This window comes from Cryptomeria japonica, chromosome 6, assembly GCF_030272615.1.
Source record: "Cryptomeria japonica chromosome 6, Sugi_1.0, whole genome shotgun sequence".
Classification (NCBI taxonomy): Eukaryota; Viridiplantae; Streptophyta; class Pinopsida; order Cupressales; family Cupressaceae; genus Cryptomeria; species Cryptomeria japonica.
Genome location: NC_081410.1, coordinates 638,484,489 through 638,506,825, shown reverse-complemented (window position 1 = coordinate 638,506,825; position 22,337 = coordinate 638,484,489).

The window sequence follows — 22,337 nt, the reverse complement described above, 5'->3', positions numbered from 1 at the left end:
CATCGACACACATTTACCTCTTTCAGTCATCTATGTCATACACCATTATTTTACACATCAACTTCGAAATGTGTATTAGACATCAAATGCCCCTCGTTTTACATTGACAACTTTTACAGACGACAAGAAAAGAGCTAATAAACACAAATAGTTTATATTAGCGATTGCAAAGGATGCAATTAAGAAAGTATGAGACACTAAGATGCAACTGAAGATACCAATCCATCATTCAAGACACCCACACAAAAATAAAACAAAAACATATGTATTTCAACCATAAATACAACACAAAATCTCAATGTTAATCCAATAGCGCACACACCTTCCTATCCCATATTATAAAAACAACATAATCCAAACAGACTCTAAGCTCTTCTTTTGTCTTTATATGTACTACTTCAATATCCCATACTTGTTTTATCTGAAAAAAAAAATGTCAAAATATCTTATTTTAGACAAACTAGGCTCATATAGTAATAAATTGAATGCATGCATTATAGTATATATTTTTACACTAAAATAAGGAGGGCAGTTGAGTTAGGAAGATACATAACATCAATCACACTTAACCTTTAATGATTAGGACCTTCTAGGTACAACGGGCGGATTCCCTCAAGATAAAAATAAAACTATTAATTTGGTCGTCGATTAAAAATAATATAGATTCCTTACATAGTCGTTCATTTTGTCATTTCCCTAGGCTTTGTTATGCACGATAAAATCTTAAAAATTTAATTCATAAATTTTATTTTCTATCAAGTGGACACGAAACAAACGGTAGGTTAAATGAAAAAACCCATATAGAGAGAAAACATTGATTTCTTACAAGGGATTTCGTTCATGTCTTTTACAAGGATTTAATATAACATTTCGAGCACCTAAATTTTAATTATTTATAATTAATCTTATTATTTACTTAAATTTTTTTTTCCATATTTTAGAAGTAAAATTTTGAAGAAAGGGATTCTAATAATAATTTATTGAATTTTTTTTAAAAATTATTAGTTTGTGTGAAACAAAATCTAAGAACAAGAGTAACTATATTCTAAGGTCTTTTATATTTGATACTGGGTGCTAGAGAGAAAGGGAAAGTAATAACTATAGTGCTCTATTTGTACTACTAAAACACACCTAGGGGAAAGGACCCAATAGTTGAGCACCCTAACTTCATGCTTCTTAAAATCCTACGTGGAAATTTCAAATTGTAATGGTGTAAAATTAGGGTTTCCACAATTAGATATATGAAAACCACTAATTTTTACTTAGGGACCATCACATTAAAAGAGGGGTAAACCCAATAGATCTAGCCACAAATCAACAAGGATAGGGTTGAGAATCCTTATTAGGTTTACTGGATTTGAATTGATTACCCTCTTTTAAGTTCAATTGTAAAATGTTGAAATTAGGATAAATGTGTTGAAATTGAAGTAATTATGTGTGAGCAATGAGCTACAGTCACTGAATCGAGCCACAAACCTAGGTCTGAGCAATGTAAGAATATTTGGATTTGTTCCCAAAAGGAGCTCTTGAAATGTCGAGACTGGTATGCCTGTTGCACCGATCCTTCACACTTTTCACCGTCTAAGAGGAACATGTTCATCACTGTAAATAAAGCTAATCCTAAAGACCGTAGCTTCGTACTTGCTTCCTACACACAAAAAGAAGGGGAAATAGGTTGGGAATAGGGGTTGCCTAAGTCAAATCCTGGTTTAGGAATTAACCTTGAATGAAATATTGCAAGTACTGAAATAAACAATGGAAAGATATACCTCAGATTCACAATGACTGATAATGATGCTTCGCTCTTTGAATGTAATCACATATGTTGTATGAAACGACATGACAATGACAACACAATAATCACACACACACACACACACATCCTTGCATATGAATGATGTAATTATGCTCCACAATGATTGAACGAAGAGTATGCAACCTTGAAGATATTTGAAAATGCTTGATGATGAATGCTTGAATGCTTGGATATGGAGACTTAGATTGAAATGAATTGATCAAATGCTTTTATATAGGGGATCCTAGGTTAATTTACCGATTAGGACGCCCTCCAACGGTCATATAGATCCACCAATTTCATTTCCTGCTAGAGAGATAGGTCCCCTCCTCTTGAAAATTGGGCCCCATTGAGGGGGACTAGGGCGTTGGGCACTCTGGTCCTAGTACCTAGGACCATGGTGCTCCTCCTCAATCAAGGATCAAAATTTAGGTCTAGAGAGGAGGATACCCCTCTAGAGAGTCATTTGGTAGGTGTATATGACATCAAAACTGAAGTTAAGGCACTAAATGGACCTAGATAGGAGATGAGAGGGAGATGAGCTAAAGTAGGGGCACAAACATGAGGTGTAAATTGGCCTAGTGAAAATTTAAGACGCTACATTTAGCCCTCACTTTAACAGGAGTATGAACCTATGCAAATACTCACGGTAAAGTAGATGAAAGAGAGATGAAGGAGATGGAAGAAAGGAGCAACTAGGAGCATAATCACAAGGAGTATAAGACATCACTAATTTTGAGAAACCAAGCCCCCAATCTTAGGATCTTAACTCACTCAAATGCATGCAAGGGCACACAAGGCAAAACAAATAAAAAAGGCAATCAAAGACAAATAAAGAAAAAAGAAAAAGACACACAACACAAAAGATAAAGACCAAAAACAAGACCTCAAGTCAACTAGCCAAAGAGACCTCGATATCAAAATGTCTCAACCACTAATATCATTCTTGAAAAATGCCATCTCAAGAACACAAGTGATCACATAAAAGAGAAAAGCCCACATCAAATATTGTAGTTGTTTCATCATTTTTTCAAGCATTCTAGTTCATGTTTAGATGTGTTGCATAGTAGCAAAATTAGGGAACCCATAGAGGACATAGTTTTTAAATGTATGTTTATCTTCCCCTTGTGCATATTAGTTGCTAAAATTATGTTGTGTTAGACGATATTATGTATTATATATATATATATATTTTAAATTATTGCTATATTGTTTTGTATGGTAATTGTTAGTTCCTCTGAGGTTCCTTAGCGGGGTATTACATATGGTATTAGAGCCCATATTGCAGCACTGGCATCTCTAGTTAATGTTATTGCCTTGTTCTTGTGTGGTGTGTTGTTGTGGCAAGTTAGTCATAGTGCTTATTTGATGGGGAGGGATTCTCAAAGAGAGTCTCAACTTGCGCAAGAGGAAGTTGAGTGATATGTTAGTGGGATCCTTTCACTCTACACTGGTCATTCAAAAAACAAAAACACTCAAACTCTCTAGGAGTGCTCCCTATCAAATTGTGCTCAATAGTTGCTCAGGCATGGTTGAGATTCACAAGGGTAAATCCAACCTCAAAGCTATGCAATCCTCTAACATATACTTGCAAGGGTTGTAATAGGTGTTCTAAAGGTGTTTCCATGCCAATCAACTGGTTTTTCAATTGGCTTCCCTTCATTTCTTCATCGCTCCCTCTTTCTCCTATTTTCTAGGCCTAGTAGCCCTAGAGCCCCAATTAGCCCTACCTAACCGGTTTTTGGGGAATTTCTCAAAAGTCACTCAAAGAACTTGGCAAACTCTTTTTTGGTCTGAATACCCTTTTGGATGAACTTTTTAATCCATCAGGTGAGATAGTCAGGTGTGTCTGTACAGGTATGGAACCCAAAAATGGCATTTATGAAGGGTTTTGGGACTTTGTTGTCTTCTTCAAATGATTTATTGTCTTCCCTTCTTTGTCACACCTCCAACCTTCCACATAGGCTCTTCCACAAATTAATTACTCATTCCAAACACTTGGAATCTTCATAACTAATCATCCCTGCAAGCACATGCAACATTTCACTCATTTTCCTAACCGGGCTATGACTGAGCTCACCTAGGAAATGATGACAAATTGCCTTTCAATGACTTCCAAGCCAAAAAAAAACTAATTTACACTATACAAGGGTTCAATGGCTTGAGTCCCAAGGGTTATTGAGCAAAACTCAAGGGATTTCAAGCTGGAACCATAATTGGGCTCTTAAACCCTTGCTCAGGCCGAGAGCAATATAAAATCAATAACACACTTCAAATCTGCACTACAAATAATCACAAAGACCTCTTGAGCACTACAATGTCATCCACAAATAAATCATGAAAGAATAGTAGAATAATCAATCCATTACGTACGGACTGCTGCTCAAAAGTTAAGAAAATGCAAGGTAAAATCTAGAAAAAAGTCTTCACAATGTATTCAAACTTGCTCAAGGCCTTTGCCAACCTGTTTACATTCATTCTCAGAGCATTTTATATGCCATATGAATCCTAACCAACTCTTCATCGGTTTCCTAACCACTGATGTGCTCAAAAATGCAAAAAGTTGCTCAAAAGTTGCAAAATGTTGTCGAGCAACAATGACAACTTTTGACAAAATGTGGATTTTTACATTTTATGAATTGAAACTCATCCTAAACCTCATATAATGACTTACAAACACTAAAATGACATTTCTAAATGGAAAATGAGGTTTTACAAGACATTTCACACCAAAATGCAAGTTTGTGCCATTTTAAGCTTACAAGGGCTCATAAGCCAAATTTGAGTAAATACATGATCAAGTTGACATTCATCCTTAAAATGCATATCCAAAACACATGAGGACCTATGAGTAGTCCATTATTCACAATCCTAAACCAAAATAAAGACTAACACACCAAAAACTATAAAATGCACTAAAAACTAGGTGCTCCTGCACCATTATTGTCTATGTGCTTGTTCTCCTGGATGCATGTTTGGGGAAAGGTCATGGAGACCTAGGAGTTAGTCTAGTTGTATCTATTGGTGCATTCTCTTCTTGGATTATTTTTGTTTACTAACATTGTATGTATCTTTCTCTCGTGTATTCTCTTAATGCAAGTAATTGTTGATTTGATTCCATGTGGCCTTGAGTTGCCCTTGTGATTTCTAGTGTTTACTTGGATGTAAAATATAGTATTGGACATATGGATGATCATGTTTATAGATTAAGATGAAATTGTATGTACTCCTTAATTGATGATGTTATGTATGTATATGACAATTTTTTGTGGTATGATCATGCTCATTAGCTTTATTATATTGAAATGATGAATTTTTTCCCTATGATAAATGAAATGAAGTGCTTGCATGCTAAGGAACATGTAGGAATTATATTTGGTGTGTGTCATGATGATTATAGGATGAACTTGATTTGGTATAAATATTGCTTAATTGGTAGACTTCTCTCTCCTTCTTCTCCCCGTCTTGATATATGATTAATGAGGATGCTACCTTATGGTGTAGTTCATATAAATTAGAATCTTTGAGTGCCTACTAATGAGTATGATCTGGTGTGAATAAAGTAATGTTTGATTTAAGAAAACCTTTGGTTTATGACCCGAGTTCCTAAATTGCATTCATGATTCTATATCAACTAATAAATTAGATGAGATGTCCTTTTTGCATGGATAATGTAGATTAATCTACAAGGTTCCTTGGGCTTCTCCTCTTATTTTTCTTCCCGCTTTTTGTTTTCCTTTCCTTGTGTTGTTGCAAAATATGTCGTCGGCACGTGTTGGTCAAGCAAAGTGTAGCAGAAGGATTTGGCCTAAATATTCCTTGATGGTATGCACAACCACCATGTGTCCAAGCAGTGTGCAAACTTTTCCTGAAAGATGAAGTTTTGAAGGGTGCTCCAAGATGTTGCCACATGTGGCTTCCACATGGTCTTTAGAAGTTTACAAGGAAAGGAGATGATTGAAGTTCATAGTCTTGCCATGTGTCCAAGTTAGGTCCCTAACCCTACCAACATGAATAAAGTCTACTTTTCACAAGAAATATTGATAGTGCCATCTATCGAAAGGATATAATCTCACATTTTTTTGCCCTTGCATCTTTTCTGTTGTAATTGAAAGGTGAGGGGCGCACTGGAAAATTTTATGTTGGGACGTTGCAAGATAATGATGAGATTCAGATCATTTTGTAAAGATGGTTTCTATGGTCATCATGATGACTTGTCATACGTTGAAGATGTCAGGATCTTTTATGTTAGGGTTTGATTGATTTCATGAGGGAATCCCTTTTAAATAGCCTAGTGGGCTTCAAAAGAAAAAAATTCTGGATTTTGGAAAAGGGACTGATTTCCTTAGCAATATAGTAATTGCCATTACTCAAATTTAAATTTTATTTCATGAATGAATGAAAGAAGCATATCAAATTGTCCCATTGGTTGTCTTTTCTATGTTTTTCAATCTCAGTGAATGTTTAAAATTCTATGTACAAGTGAGTATGACGAATTGCTTAATTATTGTGTAGCTCTTGTAATATCCATTTTGGTTGTATGGTGTTTGAATCATATTTTTATACTCATTCATTCACTTATATTGAATAAGTGGATGTTATGTCATGCTTATCTAGGATATCAGTAGGAAATATTGAGTTAGCAAGGTAAATGTTGTCCTCTTTGAGCTTAATATTCATATCTCATAGGAATATATGAATATTGTGTAGTGTGTTCAAGTGACCTTATATGCTTTGTTTTGTCTAACCATAAAAGGGGTGTTTTATTATGTTCTTTTATTATGAGATGATATCTCCCTGAATTTTGGCTAGTACTTTAGATCAATTTAAGTTGTGGCATATCACCTTAGATTTAGGCTATTGTTTGAAGATTTAATCCATACTCTTTTCCCCTCCCCTTTTTTTGGAAGAGTTAGCTTTTAAAATCCTAGAGGTTGTTTAGAGAAATGTATCTGGTCCCCCATTCACTAAACTTCCCATAAAGGCTATTTTCTAGGATGTAAATTATAGAATCAACTATTCTTTTTTCTGGCATGCCTGATGGGATCGAATTATAAACAATCGCCAAATGTGACACATAGTCTAGTCACTAGATCTCAAACTTCACAATTTACACACTTCGTGTTGCTGCCTCTAGTGTCCATAACACAATCTAAAGCTACCAAGGAAGCTTCAACTCAAGTCCAAGCTCAACTTCCACCACCAATGAATTCTCAACAACTAAGAAATTTTGTAACACATGACAATAATAGTCCCCTAGTTCACCTACACCTTTGAATTAGTGGGACCCCATCCCTGCTTTAGTGTTAAAAGCCTTACCAAAGTTTATGGGAGAAGGTTTTAAGATACTGACATAAAATCTGCAAGATGTGGCTGATTGTTGTAGGGTAAATAATGTTACAAAGCAAATTGTCACTTTGAGGCTATTGGTTGCTTCTTTTAGAGGTAAGGCACAATATTGGTATAGATACTTGTCTCCAAATTCAATACGGGATTGGGATGCTCTAGGGAATATTTACTTTGATAGATTTTCGTAGAAGGGAAATTTCTCATCCCTTTACAATAATTAATAACTATTAATAGTACCCCACAACCAGTTGTGTCAGATTTTAACACCAACTTCCACAAGACCTAAGAGAGAATTCCTTTAGATGCTCGCCCATCTCTAGTTATGGCCTTATCTTTTTTCTGAGAGCCTTTGACCTAGATATAGGGATGGTGATTCAATCTCTAGGCAGAACTGTTGTTTCGCAAACATGAAATGACAATAAAAGAAAGAAATCGGTTGATTGACGCTGGAAAACTTTTACCTAGGCCCCCCATGTCAGTGTTTCTAGAAATATCAAGTAAGATCCAAAGAGAAGATACCCCTAGTGTGTCTGCACCACCTCAGCCTATATGTATATATTCTTGAGTGTACCACCAACTAGCGTTGTCCCTACACATTCATTAGTATCTAAATTAAGTGATATGAAGAATCCGTTTCATGGCTTTTTCAAATGAGATTATCAATATTAAGCGTCAACGGGCCACCTCTTCGAAGCCTTAGTACCAAAATTTTTAAAATGGAAGACCCCCTTACTAGAAGAAACTACATCAAGGAGGTGCAAAACCAAACAATCAAGCTCAAACTTCCAATCAGATTGTTCCCATTTGAACTCTGCTGCAAACAATGGCTCCTAACAATAACATAGAATTGGTTTTGACACAATAATTTTGTAGATGATTCAAATGCATGGTGTTTTATGTGTAATGATGCACACATGCCGTTAAATTGTCCATGGGGCAATTTAAAACAAAGGGTAGTTGAGCAACACACTCAAGGAATCACAACTGATATGGGAAGTTATGCTTCCCCAAGAATGGATCATGCGATGTTGAATGACCAGATACAAGGAATGTCCTTGGAACAAGTTGGAGAAATTGCTCCTAATCATGCACGTTTCTCATGGATGGAAGAAGAATAGGTTGTTTTTGCAAATGAAGCATCAACATCAAAGGCTCCTTAGGTGCAGTCAGATTACAATACTCACTTAAAGAGGAGATTTACTAGAGAGCTTGTGTCCCAAAGTGCTTAAACAAGATTGAGTTCAGACAAAACTCTTGTTACGACCCCTATCATCTAGCCTTTCTAAAAGCCCACATAAAAGTTCAAACCAAAAGAAACTAAGGATTCACTCCCTATTTCCATGAATATGGTCAAATGTATCCCTATGGGACATACTGGCCATTCCAGAACAAAAAATATTGTCAAGGAGGCTCTTGAGAGTCATGAGAAACAAGTGTGAACTGGAGATGTAGTTGAAAAAGCTCATGAAAATGGCAAAGACCTGGTCACTAGGAGGCAAAACTAGATGCTGCTTAAAAAGCTCATGAAAATGGCAAAGAACCAGTCATCAGGAGACACGAACAACAATTTTTAGTGTTTGCTAATTCAAACCTAGATCCAAAGAGTGAAGAAATCAATAAGTCCAAAACTATGCCCTGCTCTCAACTCTTATTGTTCAGGATAAGTTGTTACACAATTCCATGATAGATTCAGGAGCTAATACTCAGTAATGCCTAAATAGATAGCAGAAGCCTTGGGTGTTTGATATTAACCCTTGAAAAGGGGAATCATGCAGTTCAATGGTAAAAAGGTTCAGGTTATAAGTGTCATTAAGGATTTTCCCTTGACCCTATTTTCTTACCCAAGTATTAGTGTTCCCTAAGAGGTCGTTATCATTGATATTTATCCTATCTTTAGAATCTCTCTCTCTTGAGATTTCACAATAAATATTGGTGGCTATATATTTCTTAACTAGTCCCACTTGATTCTTAGAACCAAGAATGGGTCTAAATTAAAAGTCATGTTTGAGCCCCTACATATCAAACGCATAGTAGATGATACTATGATGAATTTTGAGCCTACTCATACTTGTTTTTCAAAGAAAGAAATGTATTGTGTGGAAATGTTAGAAGATGAACCAATGATAGGAAACAAAAGTCAAGAAGAGGAATTCCTCTTGGATGAATTCATAGATACAAACCCTTTTGGAAATTTCCATACTACTAGTATGGGAAATTATGCAATATTTGATGAAGATCAATCTATCCCAAGAATAGTAAAATAAAGGATAGAAGTTAAGGAGAAAAACTAAAACTAGGAGCCTGAACTTTGGACTATGCATTTTGATGGTGCCAAAAGTTGAGTGAGATTTGGAGCAGTTTTGTATCTGGCCTCTCCATCTAGAGAGAAAATCCTCATGGCTCTCCATTTCCAATTTTCTTGCACAAATAACGAGGTGGAATATGAAGGATTGGTAAGAGGAATTCGTAAGATTTGTGTGAATGTTTTCTTTGATGTCAAACCCTATGATTCGGTTAGGACCGGATGTAGCATATTGAGCAGTAGTGGAAGACAAGTATGTATGTGATGTTGAGAAGAAGTGGAAGACAGGTATGTATGTGATATTGAGTAGTGAAGTATGTATGGATTACTAGAGTTGTTTTTGGAAGATTTTTTGCTCCAGAATCTAGTGTTTTGCTAGTCATTATTGAGTTTTTCCTTTGGTATCAAGAGTTGGTATTAGTTGTGATAGTTGTATTGCTATCTGGATGTTTGTATTGCAACATAATATATGAATCCTATTCTCCAGAATATATGGAATTCATATATTGAAGATGGAAGTCTCTATGCTTGGAACTCGAGTCTATGGGTCTGGTAGACCTTGTTTTAGTAATTGAAGTGTGTGTTTTGGTGATTAAAAGGAAGCATGTATAAGATCAGTGAAGGACGACTTGGTTATCTAAGGTATATTTGAGTAGTGTGTTGATGCAATGCATTATTTTGTATAAACCTTATGTGCTTGGCCGACACATTATCTTGGTGTATGTGCTTACCAATATATATGTATGTGTGTGTGTGTGTATTGACAAGTTGGAGGAAGTTTTGCAGAGATCCCTTCTCGGATCTGCTATAAGTTATTGTTTTTCTACTTGAGCTTATCTTGGAACTGACTTCATGCACTAGGAGATGCAATTTTCCTTAGTTCACTTATTTCTATTGCAGTGAGCATTCCGATAGTAAGCTGTGTTGTAATCTGATAGTGAGCGGTGTTGTTATCAGGCAGTGAGCCAATCGATAGTGAGCCACCCTTTTGTAAAGGCTATATAACTAGTTATATTATCTTGAGATTTAACCCTCTTTATGGTTTTTCCCATTTGGGTTTTCCACGTATAAAAATCTGGTGTTTATCTTGTGATTATGTTTTCCATTTATTTTGCATTTATTGTTTCACATTGATGGGATCAATTGCTAAGGTTAAAATTAGTGGAAAGTTTTTATTGTTGTGGGAATATTGATTCACCCCTCCCCCCCTCTTAGTATTCTATTCCATTCAACCATATATCTAACAATTGGTATCAGAGCTCGGTCCCTTGTTTGCTAGCTTAACCACTTGAGGGAGATCCTTGTTGGTTGAATCATGGTACCAATGAGTAAGACCGAATAACTTCATCTAGATGAATAAATGAAGACAAATCTTGAAGATTTGGAAAGTGTGGAATCAAAGAATGAAGAATTGAAAGAAAATGTGAAGGTAGCGAATGAATGTATGGTGAAACTACATGAATAGATCTAGAAGTTCAAGTTGAGACACAAGGAAGTTAATAATCAGTTGAAGCAGACGATGAAACCGTTAGAGATTTGATGTTGAAAATTGAGGAGAAGAACAAAGTGGAAGAAACTTTGAAATATTCAATTAATCTAAAGATTGAAGAATGTGAGAAGCTGGAACAAGAAGTAAAGAAGATGAAGGCAGAAACTAAAGCTCATGAAAGCAACAAACTATTGGATGACTTGATTAACATGCATAAACCTCATAAAGACAAGTTTGGACTAGGATTTCAAACTAGTGAATGTTCAAATCTGAAAGACAAAGACAAAGGCAAGAAAGTTAAGGTGGAAATAGAGAGGAAACCTGAAGATACAAAGGTACCCATCATTTAATGGTTATTATTTTTAACGCAATAAATTTAGTTAGAAGGCTACATAATGTAGAAGCATGAAGGATTAGAACTCTCAATATTACAATTGCAAGAAGTTTGGTCATAGAGCAAGTTACAGTAGGAATCATGTTATGAATCAGAATTATTATCACGTTGGAATGAATGGGATGAATAGTTATAGGACATTTCATGGCTATTTTCATATATGCAACAGTTATGGTCATAAAGCTAATCAGTGTGGATCTACAATACACTTGGTGAATTTGGGGCAAAGGAACATCAAATGTTATAAGTACAATCAATTCAGACATTATGCTAGTAAGTGAAAGAATATGATTGTTGTTGAGAGTTCTATGGAGAAAAATATGGTCAAGACTTGTGAATCTAAGAAAAAGGAAGACATGGTATGAAGAAAGAAGGAGGTGAATAAGGCAAGCGAACCTGGTGTACTAGAATCTGATGCAGGCACCTCTTCCTTCGGTAACTGAGCTTATTTCTCTGTCTCAGGGGAAGATCTCAAGAAAATATTTTGGTCCTCCTCTTTGAATTATTTTGTGTTGTGGATTCAACATGACTATGGCAAATACGCAATCCGGTATTTTGGTGAAGATGTGATGAGGGCAGAATCCGAGACACAAAAAAACACAACAATGAAAGACACAAATACTTTATTATCTGTAATCAACTATCTGTGAAACTTTCAATTAAAATTTAGAGGAATCAATCCTCACAGGCTACAATACAACAACTTACAGAGTTTTTTGAAAAAACCCTTACAATGCAATTTCCCAACCCAAAACTAAATTCCCAAAAACTCACATACAACAACTAACTTACAAGTTTCCTTCCATGAGTCCTAAATAGCCTTCCACCATTTTGGAGCTGAAATTACAATTTATAAATTACCAATTGGCAAAAAAATGCCAAAACATGAAATTGGAAATATGAAAATACAACCAGATTCGAAAATTGAAATTTTTCGAAAATTGTCCAACTTTCAGTAGCCATAACTTTTGATCTGGGAATCGGATTGACGTGTCATTTGAAGTGTCAAAAATATCTTTGAGTGAAAATATGCTAAGAATCTACTTTGTCGATTTATGCCATTTTCAAGGCCGTTTGAAATCGTTTAATGCCTCAAATCTGACTTGGAAGAATTTTTTTCAAATTTTTGGAAAACTGAAACTTGAAAAACTTTCAAACCGTTAATGCTTTTAATATAATTCTTTCACCAATGTGCTTATGTTTTTGTTCTCAAGCTTCCTGCAAAATTCAGACTCCATCAGCCTTTAAATAAAAAAACTTTCTATTTTTGGTAGTCGGCAAGAAAAAGTAGCTTGACAATTATGAAAGTTAGAATCTCTTATTCATGCAAATGGGTATCAAGAAATGAAAAAACATTAAAATAAATTAAACTAGAAAAGGAAATATTTTTGGGTGATATATGATTGCCCTTACACCACCGGATACTCCTAGATTAGGCACCCGGGGTAGTTTGAGAAGTGACCTTGTCACGTCTCAGCTGGTTGAGGAAATCCGAAACAGTCAACCTCTGCCTTGGACAACCATGAAGAATCTTCAATAGGTCTTCCCCTCCATTTTACTAGATACTCCTCATACTGCCTGTTTATGGTGCTTCTTCCCACATGGCTATCCAAGATCGATTTGATCTCCTTCTTCTCTAAAGCAGGTACAAGAATTTTGTACTATTCAATTTTTGGCTCCTCCTTTGTGTCACCTTCATGATATTTTGTTAAGTCTGTAACATTGAACATAGGGGAGATATTGATTCCATTTTTCAACTCTACTTCATATGCATTCCTTGAATCATGTTTCTTCAATATCCTGCAGGGACTAAACTTCGTCACCTTTAGCTTATTGTACTTCCCACTGGGAACCTTTCCTTCTTCAAATAAATAATCACCTCATCTCCAATCTGAAACTCCTTATACATCTTTTTTTTATCTACCTTCACCCTATACTATAGATTTATCTTGCTGGTGTGCTTCCTCGCCTCCCATTGCCTCTCTGGTACAGGTAATGGCTGATATAGCCTTGTATTCTAGCTTACTTCTTCTACCATCTAACATACTCAGCAACTTTGCATAAATTTCTTCACATCCTGTGATAACTTAGGCCAATAGTAATGCTCACTAATGATGTCAATGGTCTTATCTTGGCCAAAATATTGTGCCATCCTTTCATTGTGCTTCTCTTTGATCAATTTCTCCCTCACAGAGCTCCTTGGAATGCACAATCGGCTTCCCTTAAACAACATATCATCCTGGATTATGAAATCTATCCATCTCATCCTGCTTAGAGTAACAGGCTCCTTGCAAGCTTTCCAAGCCTCTGCAAAATCAGGATCCTTAGAATACAATGTCTTGAGTTCATTGAACCCAACCACCTCAAACTACATCTTTGTTAGCAAATTTTGCCTCCTACTTAAGGCATCTGCAACTCTGTGAGACTTTCCACTTGGTAAACCCTTAGGCACATTATCAGAGACAATGTCTTGAAACTTAGTCAACAAGTTACTTGAAACTTCTACAGGCACCTCTTTACTCTCTTCTCTATTCAGTCTAGTATAACACATACATTCATGTTTTGTTTCTTTCAAAAAATCTTTTCCATGAATAAAACACATTCTAGCACTACTACATACATTTTCTTCTACCTCTTTCAGGGGCTTCAGCTTATGGTGAACTCCATCCTTTGTTAGGGTATAGGTATTCACACAACCATCATGTACATCGTGCCTATCGAACTGCCATGGCCTCCCTAATATCATGTGACATGCATCCACGAGTATGATGTCACAGAGTACCTCATCGCGGTAGTTTCCAATCTTGAATTTTACCAAAAACTATTCATTGACCAAAACCTTGTGGTCATTCTACAACCATGCTATCTAATATGGTTGTGGATGGCTTTCCCTCTTCAGCTTCAACTTTGTAACCATTTCTTCAGACTCTAGATTATCAGTGCCCCCATTGTTAATGATTACACCACAACACTTATCGCATTTGCATTTTGTGTGAAACAAACTTTTCCTCTGATCTGGTTCTTTCTCCTAATTTATCAGGGTTCTCCTGATAACTAGGGCTTCTCCCATTTCAGCATCATCAAAATGTTCAGACTGAGCTTCTTGGTCTGCATACACAACTCATGCATGGCCGTCATTTCTTCTATTTGTCCTCCCTTGGTGTTGTAAACATTCAAAGGCTCTATGCCCTTCTTCTCCACATTGGAAATAGGTTCCTCTAGTGCCACCTCTCTTGGTTCCTTGCCTAGGCCTTCCTCTTCATCTTCCTCTTCCTCATTGTTCACCATTATTTTGATCATGAGGGCGATAAAAATTATCACCCTTTTGATTTCGGCTGGTACCTACTTCATCATTTTTCTTTTGATCTTCATTCTGGCTTCCGAAAGATTTTCCACCACCTCTGCTGCCTTGGGCTTTCCCTTTTTGCTTACCTTCAGGTCTTTTATTCAGATTCTCTTCAACCTTCAAAGCAAACTAATATGCTTGTTCAATATTATTCATTCTGACCAAACTCAGATCCTCTTGAATACTCGACCTTAATCCATTTAGATAATGGGCGACCTTTTCCTTGTTGGCCTCTACATGGCCTGTTCTAATGATTATTTTATAAAATCTTTTGTATACTCCTTCACAGAGTTGCTTCCTTGCTTCAACCCTTGCAATTTCTTCAACAAATCTAGCTCACAGTCCATAGGAATGAACTGTTTCTTTAGTTTATCAACCATCTGATCACATTTGGTGATTTTCCCCTTTCCTCTCCGATTTCTACCAAGTTGGACCTCTTTCCACCAAATATTTGCATGAACTTTCAGTTTCATTTTTGCAAACTTGACAGTTAATGCTTTTAACCTGATTCTTTCACCGATGTTCTTATTTTTTCGTTCTCAAGCTTCCCGTAAAATTCGGGCTCCATCTGCCTTTAAATAAAAACTTTATATTTTTGGCAGTTGGCAAAAAAAAGGAGCTTAACAATTATGAAAGTTGGAATCTCTTATTCATCCAAATGGGTATCCAAAAATGCAAAAATATTAAAAGAAAACTAATTACAAAAGGAAATATTTCTGGGTGATGCAGGATTACCCTTACACCAACGGATGCTCCTACATCAAGATGCTGATGACATTGATAAGACACTCTTTTTGGCAAGTAAACTCTAGAAGTAATTGGAAAGATAAACATAGAACTTTGAGATAATTTTCTACATTATGCATAGAAAGGAGTCAAATAATCAAAAAAGTAGTTGAAAAGCAAAAGCAGAGCAATAGTTCACATTATGGAATCCAAGATAATCGACGGGGAATTGAGCTATAGAGAATTTCAATATCTTGAAAAGGTATGATAGGATGAATTTGATAATGAAAAGATTATGAAGATAGAAAGAAATTTGAATGATGCAAAATTACAAAATATTAAGGAGTTGGGGCAGAAAGAACTATGTAGGCAACAATGCAACAAACTGAGAGGCGGCGATGAATCAGTTTGCACAAAAACTTTATGCAACTTAAACCACAAATCAGATCTGATAATTAATAGTTAAAGCATAAATCACCACCACATCAATATCACACATAACACAAAGATTTTTGACGTGGAAAAATCGATCAAGGAAAAAACTACGGTGGGAACCTACCCACAATGAGATAATACCTTGTTAGAAGTAAATGAAATATTACAATGGGGAATGCACATGTAGTTAGGCATACTACCTACAACTCAATGCTCAAATAAGAAACCTAGAAAGGCTACAACCTTCAGGGAAGGCTCACTACCTTATATGAAGTCTCACTGAATTACAAAAGTATTCAGACAACAATCCAGATTACATGAACTACAAAAATAGCATCTGCCTATGCCTGAGTATAGTTTCAGTTAAGCACATAGTCTGCTCTACAACACTTCTGTTTTCTCCTTTACACTTCCAAAATATAAAATCCCTTTTTTGCACATACACCTCAATCATACACACTCAAGATCACAGACATACATCTTACATGATTATTACATTTATTTATACAAGACATCAACCTATATTTCAAGGTCAGCTAAACCCTCAGTACAAATTACAAGATATTAACCTCACACACTACAACAACATAGGTGAACCAAAACAATGTTGGATAAGTCATAGTCTAGACCCAAATAAACACTGCAAATATGCAACACCTCCAACAATTACGCCTCGATCATCCACAACACGCTACAATCACCAAGAATGTTGCATAACACAAAGAACATCACTGGACTAGGGAAATCTTCAATAACACACGCACAACGATCAATATGGACCACCAATATGCATAGAATATGATTTATAAATATTCACAAGCAACATGAACTGCACCACAACAACTGCAACAACTCGGATTACCAGAAACATCATCATCTCGCCACTAGAGCTCAAGAACACCATCAAAACTGACTGTCAACATGAAAGATTCACTTGTGGATACCCAAATCATGAAACAAGCGAATTGAGGATACACGTAAATGTCTAGAACACATCCCATACATCCGCAACTAAACATATTACAATTCCGGATCACAACATACAAATTCACCAAATTCACCAAAACTGCCAATACTGAACAACTGAGTAACTAGCCACAATACCGAATCTCATAACTCGGTCAAATCATCATGCAGATCACTGAAACTTATGTTGAATCAGCTAGAGATAAGAATCTCAAAACCCATTAAACTGTATCAGCTCATCTACAATACATAGGCTAAACACACTCATTTCACCAAACTACAATACTGGAATATATAGATGAATATGTTGACATCAATGACAAAACAATGTTCCAACAAACATCTCAACAATATCCAACAAAATGGAGCTATGGAGCGAATTTCCTTGGATTGATAATGAAGGTTTGATCAAGATTATCCTAAGTTGAGTAGAAAATGATTGCATTGTGTTGGACAAATCCTTTTTGATCTCTAAAGATATTATTTCAATAATTATTGGGCTATTCAATAAAGGAATCGTTCTGGTAAAGAAGACTGTGAAGAACAATGAAGTTGAACCCCTAACCGAAGTGATGGGAGATAAAAGAGTATTGTTGATTGGCAAATTGTTAATCTTATGGTAAGGTATGTTGCATACAAAATTTCTTACAAAATTTACTTCAGAAATAGGGAAGGTTCTACCTTAGCTATTGTTCTATTTGTTGCACATAAGCTTGTTGTAGAAGATGTAGTTTTCAACTTGTGTAAATTATTGAGAAATCAGTTGGTAGAGAATATCAACATGACAAAGAATCAAGGTTACCCCTTCCAATTTGGATATTTACTTGTATGCTTAACAATGTATTTTTTGAGATCTTTTTCGTTGAAAGAAAATGTGTTATGGAAGTCTCAAGTTTTGATTGCAAGGAAAATTTATCAATATTTGAAGTATTTGGAGAAGAAAGACGAAGCATGTGAAGGTTACTTTAAAACATTTTAGGAGGTTTGGAATATTGGTCCGGTAGCCCCTATTACCAATTATGCTAAGGAGAGTCTACCTCCAGAAAAAAGGAAATTGAAGGATACTATGTTTTTTGGTTCTCTTGAACCTAAGAAGTAGAAGAAAGAGAAAAAATAGAAAGATGCAATTGAAATAGATGATATAGAATCTCCTATGGCTGAAGAGAAGTTGACTATTGTAGAACAAGGAGAAGATGTTTCAGGGTTAGATGTGGATGAGCCATATAGATCTAAAAATTTGCTAAAAATCCTTGAAGATGTAGATGACATAAAGAAAATTGGTGAGATGTGGATTAAGTCTGTTAAGTAGGACAAGATTAAAAGAGTGCTAGTGGATCATTTGCTCTGGAGTAACATTCTAGTTGAAGATGTTTGTGATGCCCTTGTAGAGGCATTGTTTGAACAGATTAGACAACATCTATTGTCCTCACCAGAACAAGCTGATGAAGCAAATGATATGCATAATATTCTGGAAAAATGCAATGATGCTCATAGTACTTTGACTGAATGAATTAGTGAAATGAAGGATTGTGTTGATAGCACCAACAAAGTATACAGGTATTATCTCCAATGGCCTGCTGCTATGGAAAATTTCAAGGTAAAAGTTGAATCAATTGAATCTAAATTAATCTCTATTGGGGAAACATTTGAATTTCTGAATGACAAAGATGGTAGTCAAAGGAAAAAGGTACATTCTTGAGTTATTATCTTTGCAAAGGCAGAAATAAGACACTGTGAATATTTTTTGGAAAGTGAAAGAAATTGTTGAAGCCAAATTAGACATTTTTTAGGAATTCTTAAAGATGTAGTTGAATATGTACAAAATTCATCCATTTCAAACAACTTATAGATAATGCTATTGATTAAATGGTTGAAAATAGAAGCATATCAGTGAGTATCAAACTAGCTGTGAATTCTTGGAAGGTTCTCCTTTTGGAACTTAAAGAGAAATACAAGCAGATTTTTCAAAAGAAGAGTACTTAAGAATTCTTTTTGGTTGATACATAGTTTTGATATCCTTTTTTGTTGTTGATTGAAGGCATGCTTTGTCCTTGATGTCAAAGTGGGGGGGGGGGAGGTAAAGGGAGAAAGAGAGAAATGGAGATATGAGTGATATGAGTAAGGGGGAGATATATTCAACATTGTGCCGATATATATGCGGACATGTTTATGTTTTGACATCAATGGCAAAGGGGGAAATTGTTAGATTTGTGTGGATGTTATCATTGATGTCAAACCTCATGATTCGGTTAGGACCAGGTGTAGCATATTGAGCAGTAGTGGAAGAAATGTATGCATGTTATGTTGAGTAGCAAGGGAAGACAAGTATATATGTGATATTGAGCAGCAATGGAAGACAAGTATGTATGTGATATTGAGCAACGAAGTATGTATGGATTACTGGAGTTTTTTTTGGAAGATCCTTTTCTCTGGAATATAGTGTTTTTCTAGTCATGGTTGAGTTTTTCCTTTGGTATCAAGTGTTGGTATTAGTTGTGATAGTTGTATTACTATCTGGATGTTTGTATTGCAACATAATCTATGAATCATATGCTCTGGAATCTATGACATTCATATCTTGAAGATGGAAGTCATTATGCTTGGAGCTCATGTCTATGGGTCCAACAGACCTTTGTTTTGGTAATTGAAACATGTATTTTGGTGATTAAAAGGAAGCGTGTAGAAGATCGGTGAAGGTCGACTTGGTTATCTATTTTTGGTTTAGGCATATTTGACTAGCATGTTGATTCGAGCAATGCATTATTTTGTAGAAACCTTTTGTGCTTGTATGTGTGTGTGTGTGTGTGTGTGTGTATGTATGCATATATATATATATATATATATATATATATATATATATATATATGTATGTATGTATGTATGTATGTATGTATGTATATGTATATGTATGTGTATATATATATATATATGTATGTATACATACATATATGTATGTACATCTATGTATACATACATATATCTATATATATACATATACATACATAGACATATATATACATATACATATATATACATACATATACATACATATATCTATACATATATATACATATATACACATATACATATATATATATATACATATGTATATGTATATATATGTATACATGTACATATATATGTATATGAATATATACACATATACATATACATATATATGTACATGTATGTATACATGTATTTATATATACATATATGTATATATATACATACATATATTTATATATACATATATGTATATATAAATATATGTATGTATATATAAATACATGTATACATATCTATATATATAATATATATATGTATATATACATATACATATATGTATATATGTATATATACATATACATATATGTATATATGTATATATACATATACATATATGTATATATGTATATAGGTATACATATACTTATATACATATATACATATGCGTATATGTGTATATATGTATATGTGTATATATGTATATGTATATGTATGTATATGTGTATATATGTATATGTATATGTATATGTGTATATATGTATATGTATATGTATGTATATGTGTATATATGTATATGTATATGTATATATGCATATGTATATATGTATATATGTATATATGTATATGTATACATGTATATATGTATATATATATATGTATATATGTATGTATATATGCATATATATACATATATGTATATATATACATATATACATATATGTATATATATACATATATACATATATGTATATATATACATATATACATATATGTATGTATGTATGTATATATACATATATACATATGTATGTATGTATGTATACATATACATATACATACATATATACATATATACATACATACATATATGTATGTATGTATGTATGTATACATACATACATACATATATGTATGTATGTATATATGTATATATGTATGTATATGTATATGTATATATATATATGTGTGTGTGTGTGTGTATGTATATATATATGTGTGTGTGTGGATGTGTGTACAAGAGAAGAGAGTGAAGATATGCGAGTAGTAGTAGTGTGATGTGTGTAAGAGTGAAGGTGTGTAAGTGTGGAAAGTGCGAGTGTAGTTACAATATTACAGTAATCCCTTACTGGTTTTGCTGCAAGCAGTTGTATTGACAGGTTGGAGGAAGTGTTGTAGAGATCCCTTACCAAATTTGTTGTAAGTTATTGTTTCCATACACAAGCTTATCTTGGAACTGACTTCATGCATTTGGAGATGCAATTTTCCTTAGCTACATTGTTTCCAGTAGTGAGTCATGTTGTTATTAGGCAGTGAGCCAACTGGAAGTGAGAAACCCTTTTGTAAACACCATATAACTAGTTATATTATCTTGAGAGTTAACCCTCTCTGTGGTTTTCTACATTTTTCTACATATAAAAATCTGGTGTCTATCTTGTGATTATGTTTTCCATTTATTCTGCATTTGTTGTTTCATGTTGATGGGATTAATTGCTAAGGTTAAAATTAGTGGAAATTTTTTATTGTTGTGGAAATACTGATCCACCCCTCCCTCTCAGTGTTCAGGTCCATTAAATTGTACTTCTAACAAACTTTTCCTTGTCGAGCACATGGGAATTAAATATTTGAAGGTGTTTGGCAACTCAAAGCTAGTAGTGAAGGGAGTCCATAATATTTCAGCTCTATAGAATGCACACATGAGATCTTATCAACACAAAGTCTAGGACCTTATTGAAGGATTTGAATATTTCACTATCCAAGTGGTTATGAGGAAAATGAACACTGAAGCAAACCAGTTAGCCTTGATTGGGTCACAATTTGACCCAATAACATATATGTGCATAAACAAACACTTTGTGCGGATGATCATGAAACTTGCAATCCCAGATAATGATCCGAATTGGCAAGTATTTGAGAGTGATTCTCAGATCACTCTGTTTATTCAAGAGGTGGTAGAATTCGTAGAGTAGTTGCAACCTAATATTGTAGAAGATTATGAAGATCAATTAATCTACGTAAAAGGCAATAAACTTCCAAAAGGATTAATAACCTTAGAAAATATTTTTGATTGTGATGATGCAAGGAATGACAGATGAAATTTTGTTGCTAATAAAGTAGATTATGTGGATTTAGAAGTTGTAAATGGTAGATAGTTGAAAGTTGGAAAAGAAGTTCCTTAGAAGGACAAAGAAAAATTAATATCATGATGTGATAAATACAAAGGAGTGATAGCCTAAATTTATGATGATCTTAAAGGGTATAATTGTGATGTCATTCAACATATCATAGAGTTGGCAGAAGGAGCTAAGACAATTCGCCAAAAACAGAGACTTGTTAACCCAAAGGTTGAGTCCCTAATGGCCTAAGAATTGAATAAACTTATTTATTATTGGATCATTTATCCAATCCAATATAGCACATGGGTGTTGAACCTAGTGCCAATTCAAAAAAAGAAAGGAGATATCCTATTGTGCATAGATTTTTGAGATCTGAATAGAGCAATTCTAAAAGATCATTATCCATTACCTT